This window comes from Cupressus sempervirens, chromosome 8 (genome assembly GCF_028749045.1).
Source record: "Cupressus sempervirens isolate cs-2001-9-10 chromosome 8, ASM2874904v1, whole genome shotgun sequence".
NCBI lineage: Eukaryota > Viridiplantae > Streptophyta > Pinopsida > Cupressales > Cupressaceae > Cupressus > Cupressus sempervirens.
This window is the reverse complement of record NC_143125.1, coordinates 495419250-495443165: the sequence shown is the minus strand read 5'-3', so window position 1 is coordinate 495443165 and position 23916 is coordinate 495419250.

The following is a 23916-nucleotide window of genomic DNA, read 5'->3' as shown; positions in this document are numbered from 1 at the left end:
GAAGATGGAATTCTTCAAACTTGGGAAGATTATAGAGAATTAGGTGATTGATTTGCAGCTTGCCCTACACAACTTGGAGGAAGCCAGAGAAGAGTTGAGAAAATCCTTGAAAAGAAGGAAGGATATAGCCATAGTTGAAAATGACACACACTACAAGGAGATTGATACCACAAAACTATTTTCCAAAGGGGATCCCAAAGAGTTTAATGAAACAATAGTAGAATTGTTGGAGACGAATATAGCTCAGGTAGAAGAAATTAGAATACTGAAGCTTGAACAAAAATCACAAGCCATAATGCTTAGTGATGTAACTAAATAGAAGAAAAGAGCCATTGAAGAAAAGGCCATGCTAGAAGACGACAAGAGAAATCTTACCAATAGACTGGAAGAGGAAACAATTGAGTTTGGAAGAATCTCAAACATGCAGCTAGACACCTTAAGTCAAATGATGAATGCACATCATGAGCTAAATATGAAAGACATTGAGATCTCTATATAGAAGATACAAAATAAACAACTACAAAATGACCTGAAAAGGGAGAAGGAAGTTGTAGAAAGTATCAACAAACCCAATGAGGCTATCAAGTACTTTGAGTAGCTACTAAAATCACCAAGGGATAGCAATGATACTTTAGGACTTGGTTACAACAAAGGTAATAACACTAAACCCACTTGTCATTTCTATGGTAAAAATGGACACATTGCTAATGTATGTAGGAGTAAGAAAAAAAATTAGCATGATAAGCCTAACAATGCAAGCTACTGTCACAAGTGCAAAAAGAAAGGACATCAAGCACATGAATGTAGGACTAGGACTATTACGACACCAAAATTTGAAGGTCACTGCTACAATTGCAAAAATTATGGACATAGAGCTTTTGAGTGTAGGTCAAAGCCTATGTGGACATCGAATTAGGAAACAAGAGAAGGTAACCATATTCATCACTATAATTGAGACTAAAACACTAGGCATAGATATCACTATTGTTAGGAATATGGACACATTCCTGAAAACTGTATAAGAAAACATTTTAGAGGGAACTACAGTAGGTGGCTAAGTCAAGACACATGTTTTATTTTCTTGAAGACTGGTCATATCAGCAAGAATTGCCCAAAAAAGTCAAAGGCACCCAAGTTAGAAGTCAAAAAGGGAAAAGTGAAGGTAGAGGTTGAACACATCAGAGGACAAATGAACAAGACTTGGAAGAAGGAAGATGAGTGTAGCTCATCAAATGAAGGGATCACTTCACCTAACAGGTCAAGTGGTCACACCTCATCCAACTAAGCAAGAATAGATGTATGGGATTGATATACAAAACTACATCATACATTAGTTCCAAGACAAAAAAGCATTCCAAAGAAGAAATCAACATGATGAGAGATGCAAAAGTTAAAATTTAAGGTTTTCACCAGTGTTGCCGAGTAGTGCTTAGACGCCAAGTAAATGTTAGTGCATGCAACCGAGTTGATAGTTGATGCCGAGTTAAGGAATTTCAATGGAAGCCAAGTGAATAACAAATGTAGTTGGAGCCGAGTGATGGAAAACTAATGGAAGCTGAGTTATGTTAAAATCCTCAAGAGCTGAGCATACAGTTGTACATGCACTAAGCATTTAATGCTATGTTTTGAGGGTATAAGGTCAAATTTTTTATCATTTCTCATCATTTGAACACAGAGAAAGAATGAGAAGAGTGCAGAAGTGATTGACAAATAGCATTGAAGCCTTTTGCATGGATTTTGACAAGATTCAACATCATTTTCATTAATCTAAGGTATTCTTCAAGTGCTGAGTTTTGCAGTCATAAAATTTTATATCTTTTGAAACCCTAGATTTACAAAATGGTGTCTAGTTCAAAAAACCCTAATAAAAAGTGAGGTCACAAGGTTTAGTTAGTTAGTAATGTGGTCAAACAACAAGAGTTTTGGCCAATTCCAGAGGTTAGTTATAAAAATAACCCTGTCGGTGCACTCTCCATTATTCCACCCAAAGTCATAATGGTGTAGGATGTGAGAAATTGTTACAATTGAAAGATAGGTGTGATAGGAGACCTTGAGATTTTTCAAGCATATGATAAATTGAGCAAAAATTGACTGCTTAAGGAAGAATTTCAAATAGTTAAGAAGAATGGTTTAACCCATGCCCTAGTTTACCTTACATGTTTTAAAACTGAGTGGATCAGAATTGTTCTTAGCAGAATACATAATAGTTGTTTGTGGTTAGAAGGAGGACCTATAAAGATGACAAAGAGGATAGTGCATAGGGTTATAGGTTTTCCAACCCTAGATCAGCACAAGCCCCTACACAGTGATTCTAAAGAAGCCATTGAAAAGAACATCGGGGCTAAATGGAACAAAAGGGGCATGATCATTGACACAATCACAGATCCCCTTCTAGATTTTGTTGTGAGAATTATCTCTCACAAGTTTTATCAATCTAGTAGATTGAACAGTATACCATGTATTGTTGTGGATGTGGCATATAAACTTGTTAAGAAAGATCATACATATGATCTGGTAGAATTGTTGTTACAATAGATCATGGAGAATCTTGGAGCAATTAGAAGATCTAAAGGTGCTTAATGTAAGTTTGATTCACCCCTTGTTTGCATAATTTTCTATGTTTTGGAAGAGTTTCTTTCTTTTGGCAAAGTCAACTGGAAATCAAATAAGTCAGCCATTACTCAAATTAATGAGTATATTGAGCAAATGGGAGATAACTTTGACTCTCTTATGACAAGTTATTTTGAGGATTTTAAGAAATCCATGAAACAAAGACTGAGGATACTAGTTTCCCTAGTGAAACAACACATCAATTATGTCTACTTCTTAGTTGATATTGATTACACTTATATCCAAGCAGTAGTTCCAAGGATGAGATGGCTAAGACCTCTAGGCTATGAGGTAGATGTTGATGAAGCATCAGCAGTAATCAAAACATTTCTTGTAGAAGAGATTCATAAGGAGGAACCTCATTTTTGGACATATGATGTTGTGCATTCCAAGGTAGATATGGAGCTAAAAATTGCTTCCACCATAAAGAAGAAGGATAAGTTAGTGAGGAAGATAAAGAAGAAATTTGGAGAAGGTATTGAAGAGGCAGTAGGTACAAAGGATATAGATGAGGAAGAAGATAATGATGAAGAATATGAATAGGGGCAAGGCCCATTGGAATTGACACAAGGCTTAGAAGAGGATAAAGAGTAGAAAGAAGGTGGCAAGGAAGAAGAAGCCAAGGAAGTACCATCTGAAGCAGAGTCTAAGAAAAGAAAGGCTAAAGCTCAGCTTACAACCTAGCCTAAAGAAAGGAAGGCTATAGAGACAACTCAAGCAAAGCCAACAATACCAATGACAAGAGTTATTATAAGAGCGTCAACTTAGAAGGCCAAGGAGCAAGTGAAAGAGAAGAAGAAGGCTACTGAGCAGACTGGTGTAGTGCAAAAGAAACTAAGAAAAAAATATGTTGCACAACTAGAGTCTGGTGATGAGGAAACGACATGATTAGAGGACATCAACCAGTTTAGAGTGGTAAGCCATCATCCTAAGTCACATATTGATAAAATTTGTGAAAATGTTAAGAATGTAGACTTCTCTAATTTGAAAAGTATTAATTTGAATAAATTAAGTAGAGAAGATCAGAATAAGGTAGAAGAAGTAGTATATATACCATGATGGTAGAATTCAAGAACACACCACTTGAATTAGATAACACTATGCCCAAGGAACTATATGAAATTATTGAAAATAAGTGGCATTATTGTTTGAAAATGGAAAAGGAGATAAGAGAGTCCACTTTGGCACATGTGATGCCAAATTTGACTAGAGGTCAAATTGCTAAGGCTAACAAGAAACATGGTGTCAAGTTTGCACCAAAGTATAGAGCCTTTAGCATTTTACAAAATAAAATTCAAGAAGTTGTCAATAAGTCCACAAGATTGTGGAAGTCAATATACAACTTGACAGATGACAAGGAAGAAGAGAAGAATGTAGAAGCAAATAAGGTTGAGACCAGTGAGAAGGAAAAAGAAGAAGAAAAAGGAGAAAAGAAAGGAGAAGAAGAGAAAGGAGAAAAGAAAGGAGGAGAAGAAAAAGGAGAAGAGAAGATAGAAGAAGAGAAAGGAGGAGAAGAGAAGAAAGATGAAGAGGAAAAAGAAAAAGGAGAAGAGGAGGAGACACAAAAAGGAGATGAAATGGTAATAGCTTATCAACAGTAGTAGCAAGAAGACCCTAGTGTGCAAGACACACAATTGCCACCCCCTAGCCCTCCTCATGTCATCATCACATCTATAGACACTATGATTGTGAATAATGTTCTAGACACTTCTGCTTAGAACATCAATCCACTGACTGCAAAGGATCACAAGAAGATCCTTCACCAATCAACACATAATTGTGCACAAATCTAGTATTGGTGAGTGTGGATGAGTTGAAAAATGTAGTAGCAGAATCAATTAGACACAAGGTGAATCCACAAGAACCACCTTCTACAATCTCTATAGCTACTAGTGGTCAACTCCTAATGCTTCTACTACCATTTCCAATAGTTGACACATCTGGAATAGGTGATACCATGCAATAGAAGCTGAGTGTAGAAGTAGAGAAAGATACATCAATAGAGAAAATAGGATAGATTGCTACATTTGTTCCTACAATATAAACACAAGGCGCACCCCAAAAAATTGCAATTGATTAGGGGAGATCAGATGAAGACAAGGACATATCAAAGGAGGAGGAGTAGGCCCCCATATAGATATTGTTTAATCTACCAACCACTGGCACTCCTACACAAGTCTTTCAGAAGCCAAGCATTGATGCAATTCCATTACAAATATCTACACTAGGCTCAAGCTCAAAAAAGGTGACAAGGGTACTTCACTATGGAGACCCTAAATTAGATGAATAGATAGTCATACCTAGTCATGACTCAAAGATAATAATCATGGAGCAAATAATTGAAATGCAGGATGCATTAAATAGAAGAAAGAGGCAAGAAATACCTAGGAAGTAGTATAAACATAAGCAAGCATTACATGAAATTAAGAAAATCCATTTGGATGCCTTTTGCTTGCAAACACCTGATGAGACCAAGCCAGTAATGGAACAACTATCAAAAATTATAGATGAGGTGACAAATGAAGACCAAGAAACCAATGTAAAACTTATGGAATGGTCTAAGAGGAAATTTCAAGGGAGAGTCAATGAAAAAATAGCTAGTGAAATAGCATTGTCACATGTAGAATTGACTAAAAAGATTGAAAAGGTAAAACTTATAGTTGAGAATGTATTCTCATTGTACAAAAAGTTGTGTGATTTTTTCTATTTCACACAAGAGACAAGCTAAAGAATACTGAGCTTGGAGCGAAATCTAAAGATTTCTAGCATGCAGCTACCAAAAGACCCAGCTCAGAGTGAGAAGGATTTTGCTCAAACGCTTCACATATAGAAGGAACTAGTTGTGTTAATAGCTGAAGAGGCCAACATTAAGGCTAGATTGATACAAATATAGTCTTCGATAACCCCACACTTGGTAGTACTCCATAAAGAACAAGCCTATGCTAAGAATATGCTAAAGAAAGATCCTAATTTTTCTACTTCAGATGGACTTGTACATCTTACTGTAGAGACTACCATCCATCATAAATCATTGAAAATTGCTTTGGAGAATTGGGATGGAGCTCTCAAGATGATTATGGAGGTGAATAGTACATTTTTGGTGAAGTATGGTCTTAACCCTTAGCACCCTTTGACATTAGTGTCAAAAAGGGGGAGATCTAATAAAAGGGAGATTAATAACTAAAGGGGGAGAATACTAAGTATTTACATTCTTTTGGAGAATAAAAGGGGGAAAGATTGTACATATCCTATGGAAGTCAAAAAGAAGGAGACATATAAAAGGGGGAGATATGAATAAAAATTTGCAAGTGCAGACCAAGTGAAAATAGAACAGACAGAACAAGTCAGCAATCAGGGATAGGAAACAAATAGGGAAAAGGCAAAGAGTTTAGATACATCAGCATGAGACAAATTTAGCACAAGAATTTTGGTTATACTAATAGAAATGGCACATAAGCTTAGAGTGAGTTATAATAATTTTGAGGTATATTGTTCTTTGCAAAATTTTGAACAAGTTTTTGAAATTTTGTATGTATGCTGAATAGATTGAATAATGTACTCATAAGACCAAGTATAATGCTTAGTTAAGTGTTATTGATGCTTATGTCAAAGGGGGAGATTGTTGGTCTCAGAATGGTTTTGACAATTAAGTGTCAACACACTTAACCAATTTTTACATAGAAGCTAAGTACACTACTATGTCGAGCTACAGTATGTGCCGAGCAAAAATTCCAATAGGTGCTGAGTGATCTTTAGGTGCCGAGTAATCTTCAACTACCGAGTGAAGATCAAGTGCCAAGTGACTTTAGGTGCTGAGTGAACCATATGAGCGGAGTGATATGTAGGTGTCGAGTCATAGTAAATGGCGAGCAAGCTAGAATGCAATAGGTGTCGAGCACCAATAATCCAATATGATTCGAGTAACACAGAATCAACATATGAGTTTGTGCCTTCACAAGCTCATATGTAAACCATTTTTTTGGGCTGACATAAAAGGATCTCAAAGGATATTGAGGATAAGCACGAATCTTTTATATTTTTTATGCAATCTGCATGTAACCAATAAGAAAAATAGAGAAGGCATGCAACTAATAAGAAAAGTGCAAGGAATGAGTGGGAAATAAGGATTCAATATGGATTGTAGATCCATACCTAACCCTAAGTCTTTGAAAACCTTAAAAGAAGGGTGAAACCCTTTGTATCTGTGGATGGGAGTAGTGTAAGGGTAAACTATAGCAAAATTCAGAACAAAGTGTGAAAAGACTTAGAGGAATAGAGCAGCATTGTAGTATTCAGTTGATCAGAATAGAGCAAGGGAATCAAATAGATATAGGATCTCAAAGGATCAAGATCAAAGAGAGTAGATCAAATGCCTAAATTCAACAATCAAGGATTGTAAGCTATCAAGTTTATTAGTCTAATACTCTCTAGCAATTATATTAGAAGGAATATCCTATGTTGATAGGTTAGCTTAACATCTAGTTTGTAGATCCTTTGAAGAGGTGATTAAATCCTTTAATAGGGTGACACTTCATGTAAAGTGTTTGTAAATCCTTTAAACAGGTCACTATTGATACAGTGTAAAGCATTTAATAGGGTAGGCCTTTAACAAGGTAGACCATTAGAAGTGTTCAAATATTATTACTATAGTGATTTTGTGGGTATCATCCCCCCCCTAGTTTTTCCTTCTCATTTTGGAGGGTTTCTAGGTTACCAAATTTGGTGTTATGTGTTATGATGCATGTGTTTAATTTATGATTGTTTGATATGTTTACATGCATGAAATTTATTTTCAGTTAAAAATTTTTTAAGGTGAAATTGTGATACTTCTAATTCACCCCCCTCTTAGAAGTATTCTTCCTATTTGATTACTCCAAAAAATCAATACCTTCCTCTTGAGAATAGCCTTTGCATATTGAGCTTGTTTTCTTTCTTGAAATTTCTCCATCTTCATTAGACTTATTTTTGAATACCCATTTTGTGCCAATTACATTATTATCCTTGGATCTAGGAGCAAGAGTCCATGTCTTGTTCCTTTCTACCTATTCTATCTCTTCATTCATTGCTTCAATCCAAATTTCATTATCTAAAGCATCTTTAACTATTCTAGGTTCAAATTCAATAAGCAAACATGTACCTTTCAATTTGTTCCTTGTCATTGTACCATTTGATTTGTCTCCAATGATTTTCTCATGTGCATAGTACCTTCTAACATATCTTGCAAGTATAGGTACTTTGGATTTCGAGCTTGTACATGGCTATGATTGGGGTCCTTTAGACTCACACCCAGGTTGCACTAGCTACAACTCAGGTGCTTTTGGAGATTCTGGGGACTCGGGAGGTGAAGTCTGATGACTTCCAATTGGATTAGGGAATCTATTAGGTTCAAAGTAAATAAACTTTCTATAGTCTTCAGGTTTTTTATTGCTCTCTTCTTCACTCTTTTATATAAGCTCATCAATTATATGAACTTATGAGTAATTAGACTCAACCATTTACATGCTTTACTTCTGCTGGAGTATCCTGGGAATATCCATTCATCACTTCTTACATCAAATTTACTTTTCCTGGTTTGCTTCAAAATATAACATTTGATACTTTTCACTTACATTCATTTTATAGGGCCATACCATAGTTCATAGGGAGTCTAATTTGAGTCTTTCTTCAATTGTACTTTGTTTAAGGTATGAATTGTTGTACTAATTACTTTCTTCTAGTATTTCATTGCAACATTCTTTTCTATTATTAGGGTTCTTGTGCACTTCATGATTGATATGTTCCTTCTTTCTACTATACCATTCTACTCAGGTGTACGAGGGCATGATACTTGTCTTTTGATTCCTTTCTTAGTGTAGAATTCATTGAATTCATTAGGAATGAATTCACCTCCTCTATATGACCTTTAAAACTTTAGCTTATTTCCTATTTCTTTGTCAACTCTAGCTAGATACCATGTGAACTTTTGAAAAGCTTCAGAATTATCTTTTAGATACATTACTGTCATCATCCTAGAATAACCATCAACAAATAAAATAAAATACTTATCTCCATTCTAGTTCTCTATGCTAATACGCCCACAAAGGTTTGTATGAACTAGCTCCAATACTTCTCCAGAATGATAGTTCTTTCTTTTGAAACTTGTCTTTCCCATCTTACCAATTTGACAATTCTTGCACATGCCCCTGTTAGGTTTCCTTAGACTAGGAATACCTTAGCCTTTTGGTTTTTCTTATCATGATTAGGTTATCAAAGTTTACATGACACAATCTTTTATGTCATAACCAACTTTCTTCTACTTGTGAATTGAAACATGAACTTTCACTTAGATCTAGCTAGAATAAGTTACCTTTTGTTTGATTACACAAATTCTACCTTGAATCCAATGTTATTCAACCATGTTACACTCAATAGATTATGTTTTAGTCCTTCAAACCAATAATCATTATCACATCTTAGTTCAATGGTTAGTGAAATACATCCTTTTCCTTTTATGCAACATGGTTCATTATTTCCAAATCTAACACTTCCACCATCATAATTCTCCATATTTTCAAAATTTGTTTTATCACTAGTCATATGATGAGAAAAGCCACTATCAATAATCCATGTATCATTTTTGCTAACATGAGAAATAATTTTCATCTTACATCTTCATTATCTGATTCATTATCATCATCAATCTTTTAAAATAATGTAAACCATTTCATCATCATCACTACTATCATAATCTTTAGCCACAAAACAAGAATTCTTACCTTTATCCTTTTAGTCTTTATGGTTTTTGAAATCCTTCTTGCCTTTGTACTTGTTTCTTTTCTTTTCTTCTTTATCTTCTTTGTTTGGACACCTTGTAACAATGTGACCAACTTCTTCACAAGAAAAATGGATTAGAGGAAATTTACCTTTTTACTTTCCTTTTCCTTTGGGATATCTTCTTGCAAGAAGAGCTTGAATGGATTCAAGATCAATATTAGAACTATCTTCCTCTTCACTTTTAGGTTGTTTTCCTTTAGACTTCATAACTTTCTTCTTAAGTGACAACTTACCTTCAAATGCAAACTCAAGATTGCTAGAACTAGGAACATAATTATCATAGTTATCCAACTCAAAAATTGTCAACATTACCACTAGAGAATCTAAGTTTATCTTATTATTGGGATCAAATCTCATCTCTTGAATAGCTAACACTCTAATTGCATAGATAGGAAGAAGGGTTCTAAGTACCTTCCTCAAAACTCTGACATCATCAATTTTCCCTTTAGAGGCTTTGATTTTCTCAACATATTTTACAATGTCTTCTTCTTCTCTCATCTTCATCTGATTGAATTGAATTCCTAAGATTTTTTCCTTGGCTCTTCTCACATTAGCATTTCCTCCATATATATCTTTTAGTTTTTTCCACATCTCATGAGCAGTAGCACACCCTTTGACTTCATCAAATTCATTATAGTTAAGAGTAGATGCAATGTCCATCATAATAATGTTATGATTCTTTTTTTCAGCAATCTCCTATACAGTCAATGTTCCATTAGGACCTTTATACTAGGTATTCAAATATTTCAAACCTGAATCATTGATGGTTAAAAGATGTAGCTTCATAAGTTTTTGCCATGTCTCAAAGTTATCTTTGTTCAACTTGGGAATCTCTCTTCTGTAGGACATCTTGATTTTTAGCTCAGGTCTTTGAAACCTTCTCTACAAGCACCAAATGCTCTGATACCAATTGTTTGAAATATAAGAGAAGTAAATAAGAGGGAAGGGGTGAATATGATACCAGAAAAATAAATCATAGATCCCTTAGATGTCAGCACAAAACATGAAAAATGCTGAAATTATTGTCACTTAGTTCACACAAAGGTACTCAGTTAACACTATCAATATGTTGTAACTCAGCAAGCACTATAATATCAACTCTTACTTGACAAATATTGAACATGTAAATCTTAAGATATTAACTAAGAGTATCCTTAATTAACTTAGTTGCATACACATAAAATGAATAGCATGAACATAAGTGGCACCAAGATTTAACATAGAAATCCAATTTGGGAAAACCCACCAATTGCTACTAGTTACTATTTTTCACTCTTCTGAAGTGAGCCCTATTAGGAGCCAACCTTGCTAAAGGTTACAAAACACATTTTTAGGTGTGATCCTATTAGAGGATTTAATCACCCTGTTAGGAGTAGCCTTGCTAGATTTCTTTAGACAATTCAATCTAGAAATGCCACCTTATTAGAGGATTTAAAAATAGTTGTTAGGCTAACTCTATTGGGAGATTTCATTCACTACCACAATGGTAATGATATGATATGATTTTTGATGCAACTATATTGCTGATTTTAGATCTCAATTTTGTCTTGAATACTTGATTCTTCCTGATCAGATTAATCTTTGCAACCCAACAAGGATATTTGGCTTATCCTTCCAGTTTGCTTCCTCTAAGCATCTTCTTATCTTACATACATTCTCATTAGGAATAAGGTGTGTCAACCTTGGATAATTCCTATTATTATTATTTGTTTTTAAAATGTATTTTTTGCATATAATGTAATAAAGTGTGAGTGTACATGTCTAGTTGGCATGTTGATACATGTCACTCCACTTGTATGTGCCAACATCTTGAATTGTATGTAAGGAGATCATGACTGAAATAGTTATGATGGATTTCTATGACATGTAAGAGCTATCTTTGGAAGATTTGATGATGGGTCAAGACTTGAAGACATGTGGAAATTGATCATTGAGTATTGTACACTCAATTCTCCATCTAGCACATGGGGTTCGAGGCATCGCCTCAAAAAAAGATTGGGTTCCTACTTTTTTAGAGAATAGTAAAACCCTAATACGGTCATTCTTTGAAAGTTTTCCTAAAAATAGAAAGTGCATGATATAAGCATTTTTAGGGTTGCAGATAGGAGATAGTGAAAAGTATATTGTTGGTTACTATTGGATTAGTCTTTTGTGTCCTGAAAGAACTTGCATTGCAAGTGTGTTGTAACCTTTGTGTTGAAGATAATACATTGTGTAGGTTTTGGAGGGATGGGGTTGTTTTACCAAAAGGTTTTTTCCCACTAGCATATCTTTGTGTTTATGTATTTTATTTTTCTATTTGTTTTCTATATTCATGGTTGACTACAATATTATTGTTTCATAATATCAAATATGTAATTATAACGATTTAATAGGAATTTGCACAATACTTTCCTTAAGGGATTAGTGTAGGAAGCTATTTCAGCACTTGAGTTTCCTTACAAGTGGGACCAAAGCTTGATCAACTTTTAATCCTAGTTGTTGGGTAGGGTTTTTTGAGCTAATCTTTAGTTGAGTGGGAGTTTTTTGTAGAGCATTTTGAATCTTATTTGTAGATTGAGATGGCTAGTTTATCATATGAAAAAATGGAGGTGTGGAAATTTAATGGTAGTAATTTTAAGTTGTGAAAACTCAAGATAGAAGACTTGCTTGAAGATCATTATCCATGGGAGGCAACTTCACTTAATGTGGGACCCACAACAATATCTCAAGAAAATTAGGATCTCAAGAATCAAAAAGCTAAGGGACTCATCAAACTCTATCTAGTTGATTCAAATTTCCTGAATGTTATTGATGAGAAGATCACAAATAGTTTGTGGACATGGCTTGGGTCTATGTATTAGGACAAATCTCTAGTGAAAAAGTTGTTCCTGAGGAAGAAGTTGTATTCTTTGAGAGTAAATGAAGGAGGATCTGTTATAAATTATCTAAATGTGTTTAATTTACTAATTGCACAATTGACATCATCTAGTGTCAAGGTAGAGGAGGAGGATCGATGTATGACCCTACTATGTTCCTTGCCACATTCATGGGACCATATTGTGATGGCTCTTGGAAGTACTTTAGTCACTTTCAAAATGGATGATCTAGTGTCTTCACTATTATCTGAGGAGATGTGGAAAAAGTCTTTAGATTTGGCTAAGGAAGCTCTTGTTGTTCATGGGAGATCCAACAACAGAGGGAACCAAAATGGCAACAAGTCTAGAAAGGGTAGATCCAAATCCCATAGAAAACTAAAGACTCTTAGAAAGTCTAAGGAAAAATGCTAGAAATTTGATACGACTAGGCACTTTCATAAAGACTGTAAAGAGCCAAAGAAGAAGAAGGTCTCATGTTTAGGTTTAGAAAAATTTTAAGAAGATAGCAATGCTTCCATTATAGCGTTGGTAGTGCATGCATCTGATGATGTGTGGTTGATAGACTCGAGTGTTTCTTTCCACATGACCTCTCATCAAAGCTGGTTCTCAGAGTATGAAGTTTTTGATGGTGAAAAGGGTTACTTGGGTGATGATTATCACCTAAAGATAGTTGGATGAGGATGGGTCACTATTAGATTCCTTCATAGATGAGTGAAGGGGATCAACAGGATAATGCACATCCCTAAATTAGCATGAAACCTATTATCTATGCATCTGCTAAATGATGTAGGTGTGCAAGTTGTTTTTTCTAAAGATGGATGCAAGATGATGAGAGGAGCTATGGTGCTTGCTAAGGGTACTAGGAGAGGTACTCTATTTCAATTTGATGCATGCATTTCTTAGTGCAATAGTTCTTCTACATCAAGGAAGAGAGCAACTATCACTTCATCCCCACCATCTAAAAAAATAGTAAAGAAGATTGTGGTTAATGGTTCTAATGGAAGTGCAACATGTGTACCTAAGGGTGCAAACACATTGGAAGGAAAGCTTCCTATAGAAAAGACAATGTTGTGGAATATGATATTTGGCTAGACATTGGTGAGAAGGGTCTCAAAACCCTAAAAAAAATGAACCTCGTCGAGGGGTTAGATGATTTTAATCTTGAGTTTGACTTCTATGAACATTGTGTCTATGGTAAAAAAAAGCATGTTCAATTTTACTCTATTTCTGACAAATCTTTTGATGTTTTGGATTTTATTCATTTTGATGTATTTGGTCCTATAAAAGTTGCTTCAATCTTCAAGTCTATATTTCTATATCTTTCATAGATGGTTACAGTAGAAGGACATGGATTTATTTCTTGAAAAGTAAGACACAAGTCTTTAGTCAGTTCAAGAAATTTAAAGCACTTGTAGAGAATCATACTAGTAAGATGATTAAGTGGGTGAGAACTGACAATGATGGTGAGTTTTTCTTAGAAAAGTTTGAACAATTCTATAAAGAACAAGGTATCGAGAGGCATAAGACAACTCCTTATACCCCACAACAAAATGGAGTTGTAAAAAGAATGAATAAGACACTGATGGATAAGGCTAGGAGTATTCTTAGTGGAGTTGGTCTTGAAAAAAGGTTTTGGGTTGAAGCTATGGCCATTGGTTGCTATATGGTTAACAGATCTCCTACATCAACCCTTGTTGGTAAGACACCCATGGAGGTGTGGTCTGGTAAGAAGCCTTCAATTAGACATCTTCATGTTTTTGATTGTGAAGCTTATGCACATGTTCCAAAGGAGAAAAGATCTAAGTTGGAAAATAAAGCTATCAAATGTATTTTCATCAGATATTGTGTTGGTGTGAAGGGATACAAGCTTTGGGACCCTATGACTAGTAAGGTATTGTATAATAGAAATGTTATTTTTAGAGAGCTAACATCTTCTCCTATTGTGTTACAACTAGATGAAAAAGAAAAGAAAAAAGATATTGTTCAGTTGCCTTCTACCCCTAAGAAGACTGAACAAAAAGACCATGTTGGGTGTAATGATGATGAGAGCTCTAGTAGCTCTGATAGTTCAGAAGAAGAGGAGGAACAACCTCAACCTCAGCCCTTGAGGAGATCCACGATAGTAAGAAAGTAGTTAGAAAGGTTTGGTTATTCTATGCTAAATTCCAGTTGTTCCTATGGTTCAAATACTAACACTAATGAGCCTAGATTTGTGAAATAGGCTTTGGATATGGAAGATGCAGGTTCCTAGATTGAGTCCATGAATGATGAGATGGCTTCATTGGATTAAAATTTTTTGGAGAACTTGTACCTTTTCCTAAAGAAAAGAAACCTATTGGTAGAAAATGGGTGTTCAAGAAGGAATTATGTTTAGATGGTAGTGTTGAAAGGTACAAAACTAGATTGGTTGTGAAGGGGTAGTCATAGGTAGAGGGAATAGATTATGGTGAAATATTCTCTCCTATTGCAAAATTGACATCCACTAAATTTTTGTTATCTCTTGCTGCATCATATGATTTAGAGATAGAATAGATGGATGTGAAGAAAACTTTCATTCATGGTGATTTGGATGAAGAGATTTATATGTCATAGCCTAAGCACTACATTGTTAAAGGTAAAGAATCTTTAGTTTTTCGATTAAAGAAGTCTCCATATGGTTTGAAACAATCTCCTAGGATGTGGTACCTTAAGTTTAATGCCTTTGTGTTGTCAATTGGATTTGTAAGATCAAAATCAGATCATTGTGTTTATTTCTGAGTTGAAAATGATCGCCTTCTTATTGTTGCATTATATGTTGATGACATGTTGCTATTTAGGAAGGGTAAGGGTAAGATTTCTTATTTTAAATCTCAGTTGTCAGCACAATTTTAGATGAAAGATCTTCGGGTAGAAAGGTACATCTTGGGTATGGAAATTAGTAGAGATAGGTCTAACCAAAAACTTTGGTTGAGTCAGAGTAAGTATGTGAGGTCTGTGTTGGATAGGTTCAACATGGCAGATTGTAGACCATTGTGTGTTCTTGTTTCTATGGGAACAAAGTTATCTGTAGATGATTGTCCAAAATCTCCTAGTGAGGTGGAGGACATGAGTAGAGTACCTTATGCTAGTGCAGTTGGTAGTCTTATGTATGCTATGGTCTGTACTAGACCAAACATTGCCCAAGCAATTGGAGTTCTGAGTTTCTTTATGGCTAATCCTGGATGGGTACATTGGGATGTAGTTAAGTGAGTATTCAGATATTTGAGGGGTACATCAAATTACTCCATTTTTTACCATGGTAACTCTTCTGGAGCTCTGCATTCAATTTTTATTCGTGGGTTTGTGGTTTCAAATTGGGTAGGCGATATTGACAGTAGGAGATCCACCAGTGCTTATTTGTTTACTATGTTTGGTGGTGCCATCAGCTAGATGAGTAAACAATAACTTGTGGTTTCTTTGTCTACTATAGAAGCTAAGTACATGGATACTACTCATTCTTGTAAGGAAGAAATTTGGCTTAGGAGATTGTGTTCTAATATTGGTGTTGATGTAGGATAGATTACTATTTGGTGTGACAGTCAGAGTTCTATTTGCCTTGCAAAGAATCCAACTTTCCATGCCAGAACGAAGCACATTGATGTGCAATTTCACTTTGTGAGAGAAGTGATAGAAGAATGAAAGGTAAGTTTGGAGAAGGTAGATACTATAAAGAATATTTTAGATGCATTGATAAACTAGTAAGCACATAGAAGTTCATATTATGTTTAGAGTCTATGGACCTTTTGGCCTATAGTGGTTAGTTCCTATTATTTTCCTATTGCTCTTACAAGGTGTTTGACAAGTGGGAGAATGTTAGGAATAAGGTATCTCAACCTTGCATAATTCCTATTCTTATTATTTATTTTGTAAATATAATTTTTGCAAATAATGTAATTAAGTGTGAGTGTACATGTCCAGTTGGCATGTTGATGTGTCACTCCACTTGTATGTGTCGACATCTTGAATTTTGTGTAAGGAGATCATGACTGAAATGGTTATGACAAATTCCTATGATGCGTAAGAGTTATCTTTAGAATATTTGATGATGGGTGAAGGTGTGAAGACATGTGACAATTGATCATTGAGTACTATACACTCAAGTCTCCATCTAGTGTGCGAGGTTCGAGGCATTGACTAGAATTTTTTTTTTAGGTTCCTACTTTTCTAGAGAATTGTAAAACTCTAATACAATTGTTCTTTGGAAGTTTCCCTAAAAATGGGAAGTGCATGTTATAAGCATTTTTAGGGTTGCAAATAGGAGAGAGTAAAAAGTTGTTGGTTGCTACTAGATTAGTCTTTCAGGTCCTGAAAGAACTTGCATTGCAAGTGTGTTGTAACCTTTGTGTTGAAGATAATACATTGTGCAGGTTTTGGAGGGGTGGGTTTGTTTTACTAAAAGGTTTTTTTCCCATTGACATATCTTTGTGTTTATGTGTTTCCTTCTCTATCTATTTTTTGTATTCATGGTTGACTACAATATTATTGTTTACATAATATCAAATTTGTAATTGTAAGGATTCAATAGGAAATTACACAATACTTTCCTTAAGGGATTAGTGTAGGAAGTTATTTCCACACTTGAGTTTCTTTACAATTATCACTTATTCAATCCTTAGATCGACCTTATACTTATATCATATATATTTTCAAGTTGGCTTGTATATAATCTATAGAAATACTTTTTTCTATCTTTAATCAGCTAGAATCAAAAAAAAAATCCATTAAACTAAATATGTGAAAACAAGAAAAATCCTTTGTTAGACAAGGCAACTCAGTAGAAACAAACTCTAATAACCAAGTGAACTCAGTTAACACTGCAACTTCTTAAACTTCCTTTGGTAACCGAGTGAGCTTGGTTAACACTAGTTCCATCCACCAATCCTTTGTTAACTAAGTGAGTTCAGTTAACACTGAACTTTTGTGAACTTCTCTTAGATGCCTTAATAAATTGATAGACATTATCTTCTAAACTTGGAAAACAATGGAATGCTCAACAGATATAAGAAACTATCTTCATTACTTGAGTGAGCTTGGCATACACTAACTGGTAAATATATAACATTTTGTGCAACATCAAATACAATGTACAATTAATCAATTGTTTTCAACACACACACACACACACACACACACACACACACACACACACACACAGAGTTATATATTACTTTTTACTTCCCAAAAATAACACTTATTATGTTTGGTATCTCAAGTCAAAAAAATGAATTTTTCACCATTCAACAATTTGATTTGCACTACTTATCCTATTACCTATATGTGTAACACATGCATATGTAACTAAGTTCTAGATCATAATTTTAAATTTAATGTGAAAATGTCTATATATAGAGAAATTTTAAATATGTATTAAATAGAGTAAATGTATATGTACATAAAAGTTTATGTTATTGACTTGCATACATTATACACACTCCTACTCCATCATTATCCCCTTTTCTATGTCCACTTTCAAAGAAGCTCGACAAAATCCTAACATTTTTTCTAGCATTTTGCATGACTAACAAGTTGAATGTTTTTGAAAATTTAAGGTGTCCCATGAACATTAAATGAGCTTAAATACACACACACACACACACACATTTATATCTTGAATTGAAATAATTAAAATACATGTAGACATATTTATTTAAGTGAAATAAAGTTTCAAAAAAATGCATACATGTAATGGAACTTAGGATTCAAATTGAAGATCAACAATTTCAAAGTTATGTAGTGATGCACCTATGAATTGAGGCACACTGCAAGTTTTGGCATTGGAAAAAATCATTGTCCCAAATCCAAATGGAATGTGATCTCTCAAAAATGATAAATTTATTGTAGGCCTCTACATGATCATCCTATAGCATTCAACATTTCATTGATAGCCCCCATGAGCTCCAAGTTATGACCCTCAAAAGATTGACCTCAGAACACACTTAAAGCACCTTGGAGACTCTTCAGTATGGGGCGGATATGAATGATGGAGGCTCTTAGTGGCCAAAAAAAGGGTGTCAATTGGGTTGACCCACCCATCTAGAGTTAATGGTGTTGATGATTCGATGCAAAGATCAATAGTTTATGCAATGATGTACCTATGAATTGAGACACACTATGAGCTTTGGCATCATTTGAGATCATTGTGATGAATCCAAATGGCATATAATCTTTTGAAAATGAGAATGGTTATTGTAGGCCTCAGCCTTACCATCCTATAGCATTCAAAATTTTATCAATAGTGCACATGAGCTCCAAGTTACGACCCTCAAAAGATCAACCTTGAAATGCACTTAGAGCACCTTGGAGACTCCTCGATACGGGGTGACCGTGAAAAATAGAGTCTCTGAGTGGCTAGAAAAAGGGTGTCACTAGGGTTCATCCACCCATCAAGAGCTAATGGAACTGACAATTTGATGCCAAGATCAGCAGTTTCAAAGTTACATAGTGATGCAGAACTGAGACACACTGTGAGTTTTGGCATCTTGGCTAGATTGTTGTGCCAAATCCAAATAGAATGTGATATCTCAAAAATGAGATAGGTTATTTTAGTACTTTTCATGATCATACTATAGAATGTAATGTTTCATTGATAGTCCCCATGAGCTTTGAGTTACGATCCTCGAAAAATTGACCTTTAAACACACATAAAGCACCTTGGAGACTCCTCAGTATGGGGTGGCCGCAAATGATGGAGGCTCTCTGTGGCTGGAACAAGGGTGTCACTAGGGTTAGTATTAAGTAAAAAGATTATTTTTTACCTCTCTCAAGTTTTTGGCATTGGGCACAATGCAAGTTTGGTGTTAGTATGTATTAAAATCATTATTTTTTACGTCCCTCCACATAAACTGCATTAAGTAAAAACATCTTTGTCTCTTATATTAAATCAACAAGTTTATATTTTCAATATCTCAAGTGTTTCATCATTATTACATCAATACAAAACTATAAAAAAATATAGTGTCAAAAATAGTAGTGTCAAAAATAGAATAGATTTTTCTTCATCTTGCTCCTTATTTAGTTTTTTATCTTCATACATGGCTACTCTTCATGATGTTCCTACATTCAAATATCATAAAAATACTAGTAACTTATTGTGTTAAAAAAGATATTCATAACTTATTCCATCCCATCTAAGCATGTTTACCTGTGGCTATGTTCTAGCAACAACAATTGAACAAGTACAATTGTGTGAATCCATCATCACTTGTGATCGGTTGTGCAAGATTTTGTTTACCTATTACACAATGTGCTAACCAATAATGTGAGTTCTCATTATTCTCCTATGGTGAAACCAATGCAAAGACAAGCCTTGGTTGAAGAAGATTTGATAGATGGTTATGCTCAAGTGAACTTTCAATGTCATCATTTCTGATAGAGGGTATGATAGACAATGGAGTAAGATATTGAGGAGCCCATGTATCCACCCACTCACTCAACTCATAATGATCACAATCAAATTGAAAACAATTAGGAAAAATGAAAGCTAGTTGTCATGTCCAATTGGTCCATGTACTAGAATTAGAGCTCTGGAATAAATGCATTTTTTATGAGTCTCTAACTGTAGCACAATGTGATCTATCACCTATGGACCCTTCCTAAACCAACAAAAATAACTTGTGTACTATTGAATCAAGAGTCCCCCCTCTTTCATAATGCTGAACACACCAATCAACAATGCTACGAGCATCAAGAAGCTCTACTCCTACTCCTTAACTAGAGCTCTCTTAACACATGCCCCTGCTCCATCATGGTCCCCTTTCCCATGGTTAGACTAATAAAAACTCCAACTATGAGGCACTTCCTTCTCTACATGCATCCTACACAACCAATATAATATGTGAGCATTCTCGAATTGACTTATGCAATTATCTAACCAAATGATATGTCTATCCATTGCAATGTCATGCTCCTGTAAGAAATCAAAATAATTCTTGAAACAATGTTACAAAAATATGTGAGAGTGAGATCTATCATCACTCATGTAAAAATGGTACTCTCTAATAATCTTTTGATTATCTTCTGCACTATCAGGGCCATGTCTATATGTTACTTGAACAAAAATAGCAATCTAAATGGAGTTGTAATACTAAGATTATGTCTCATTTTGAGGTTGCAATGTGTTGTTCTCTACAAAGTCAACAACTGATATAATAGTGCTAATTGAAAAAGTCTTCTTACACATCATAAATTGTTGATCCAACCACTAAGAATTGTGACTATGCCTTGCATACTTGTAGGAAATATTTGTCTCGAAATATGAAATAAAACTAGCTACATTGATTTGTTTTGCAACCAATTCACATCTAGAGCCCTCACCCTCAGTCTTCAATGTGTATTTCACCATTTCATATATCATTTTTTTTACTATTTTCCTCCCAAGATCTCTTTTGCATACCTCATGGAAACATGTTTCAAACTTGGATAAGCCACCACATTCTAAACACTTCTCATTTAGACAAGCATTTCTATACAAAAAACAACCATCAACTCTACGACGTAAAAAATGATCTAGCAAATCTCTTGATTATTTTTGAATCCCACTAGCACCACAATTCTCTAACATTTCTTTACTATGCAAAGTAGAATAGATGGAGCGTAATAGTTCATGGTGCATAGAAAACTCGACATGATATTTGCAACATGTATTTCAAATTTTAAGTGGGACACAATAAAATAGATTAAAATATTCAAAAGTCCTTTGTGATATATGCAATCTTGGATGACTCTCTCTAAATTTTTTGAACAACATAGTTTGACTTACCTCCAAATAATGTTTAGGATGTGGCATGTAGTCTTTGATGGCAATTCTCAACTTCAACATATCTTTAGCATTGGGTGATACTCTTGATGTAGAGTTCCAAAACTATGTAATTTCTTCCTTCACATCATTGGATAGCTTCTTATCAAAAACATGGAAGTCTCCCACCAAAAGTGCATATTTTATTTTAAAGAGGATCATCAATTCTCTCTCTTCTACTAAGTGCTCTTCTCAAAGTAGTACAATTTAGGTTCGGTTCAAATCAATACAAATTTGTCTCATATATCTACCCTTTCTCAAATGATGACTTACCAAAGAACTTGTAATAAATCTTCAAGAAACTCTCTTATCCTTCTCCCTGCTATTCTTCTCAATGCTATTGAGAGCACTGAAAAGATTGTTCACAATAATGGCATTTCTTTCCAATTTTTTATTGAAACAAAACTTCAATTTGGAAAGCATAGGTCTCATCTTTCAGATCCTTAATAAGTGCATATTAAGTTGACATTGCTCCACCACTGTCTTTTTGTCAAAAAAATCTTATATAGTCTTGAAGCCCATAACCGAATGGTTTTTTAAGATTGTTTTCCTTCCAAATTGGTAATAATCATTTAAAAAATTTAAATTAACCATTTTAGTCTTCTAGGACCTTCATGTTGACTATAATTAGGAGATATGTAATGTTCATGTACATTTTCATTTTCGACATGGTCAATCATGCAATTTACATTATGAACTAGAAAATTTTCATGAGCTAAATTTTCAATCCCCACATTATCATTATCAATTGATACATTTTCATTCCCCAACTATGCATATTCATTATCTCACTCTATGATTTCCCCTTTGATAACTACATTGTCAACTTGATTCACATTTAACATACCTTGTCTCTTCCTTCGGTGATTTACCTTGTCCCTTTCCCTATATGCCACAATGTCTTCATTTGATACCTTCATTTTGCATTAAGCTTTTTGATGACTATTGATCCCCATTCAAACAACAATATTAAACACCTAATCATACATTATAGCTACATTTTCAATCATATGGCCCCAAGAAATCATTTTTTTTCAAACTTGTGAAAATGGACCCAAAAAAATGTGATTGTCACATCTGCAGTGACAAAATATTTTCGTAAAAGTCTGCTAGTATTTTGGGTACCCAATCCCATATTAGGTATCCAATTTAAGATTGGATACCTAATAAAATATTGAGTACTTGATATAGATGCCCAAATTTTGGAGGGAGTGTCAAAATTTGGCAAGTTGGGAAATGTAAAGAAAATTGTATATTATTGTATATAAGTATTTTATTTAATATAATATAGAAATATATGTGACTATTATTATTATTAAATATAATATAGTAATATAATTATTATTATGATTATTAAATATAATATAGTAATATATACAATTATTGTTAAATTTCCATATATTATAATTATATCCCTAGGGGTCGTATGGACCTATTTGATTTAATAGAATGTGTCAAAAGGGGTCATAGGATAACATATGACCCCTTTCAACACATGTGATGACAACATATGTCTCTAGGAGTCCAAAGACCCCTAGGGACCTATTTTGTTTGATCAAATGTATTAAAAGGGGTCAAAGGATAACATATGACCCCTTTCGACGCATTTCATGACAACATATATCCCTAGGGGTTCTAGGACCCCTAGGGACCTATTTGGTTTGATCTAATGGGTCAAAAGTGTTCATAAGATAACCTATGACCCCTTTCGACACATTTCATGAAAACATATGTCCCTAGGGGTCCTAAGACCCCTACTGACTTATTTTGGTTGAATTAATGGGTCAAGGAATTTCAGAAAACATATGTCCTTAGGGGTCCTAAGGCCTCTAGTGACCTATTTGGTTTGACTGAATGGGTTGAAAGGGGTCATAGGATAACCTATGACCCCTTTCATTGCATTTCATGACAACATATGTCCCTAAGGGTACTAGGACCTCTAGGGATCTATTTGGTTTGTTCAAATGGGTCGAAAGGGGTCATAGGCTAACCTATGACCCCTTTTGACGCATTTCTTGACAACATATGTCCCTAGGGATCCTAGGAACCCTAGGGACCTATTTGGTTTGCTTGAATGGGTACAATGGGGCCAAATGATAATCTATGACCATTTTTGATGTATTTCATGACAACATATGTCCCTAGGGGTCCTAGGACCACTAGGGTTCTATTTGATTTGATCAAATAGGTTAAAAGGGATTATACGATAACCTATGACCCATTTCAACACATTTCATGACAACATATGATCCTAGGTCTCCCCCAGGGACCTATTTGGTTTGTTTGAATGGGTTGGAATGGGTCATAGGATAACCGATGACCCCTTTCGATGCATTTCATGACAACATGTATCCTTAGGGATCCTAGGACCCCTAGGGACCTATTTAATTTGATCAAATGGGTCAAAAGTGGTCATAGGATAACTTATGACCCCTTTCGACTCATTTCATGACAACATATGTTCCTAGGGATCCTAGGACACCTAGGGACCTATTTTGTTCATTCAAATCGATCAAAAGGCATCATAGGATAACCTATGACCCCTTTCGATGTATTTCATGACAACATATATCCCTAGGGGTTCTACGACCCAAAGGGACCTATTTGGTTTGATCAAATGGGTCGAAAGGGGTCATAGGATAACCTATGACCCGTTTTAATGCATTTGAGGACAACATATGTCGCTAGGTGTCCGAGGACCCTGTGACCTATTTGGTTTGATCGAATGCATCGAAAGGGGTCATAGGATAAACTATGACCCCTTTCAAATAATTTCATGACAATATATTTAATAATAATATAATACTATATATTTTATTATAA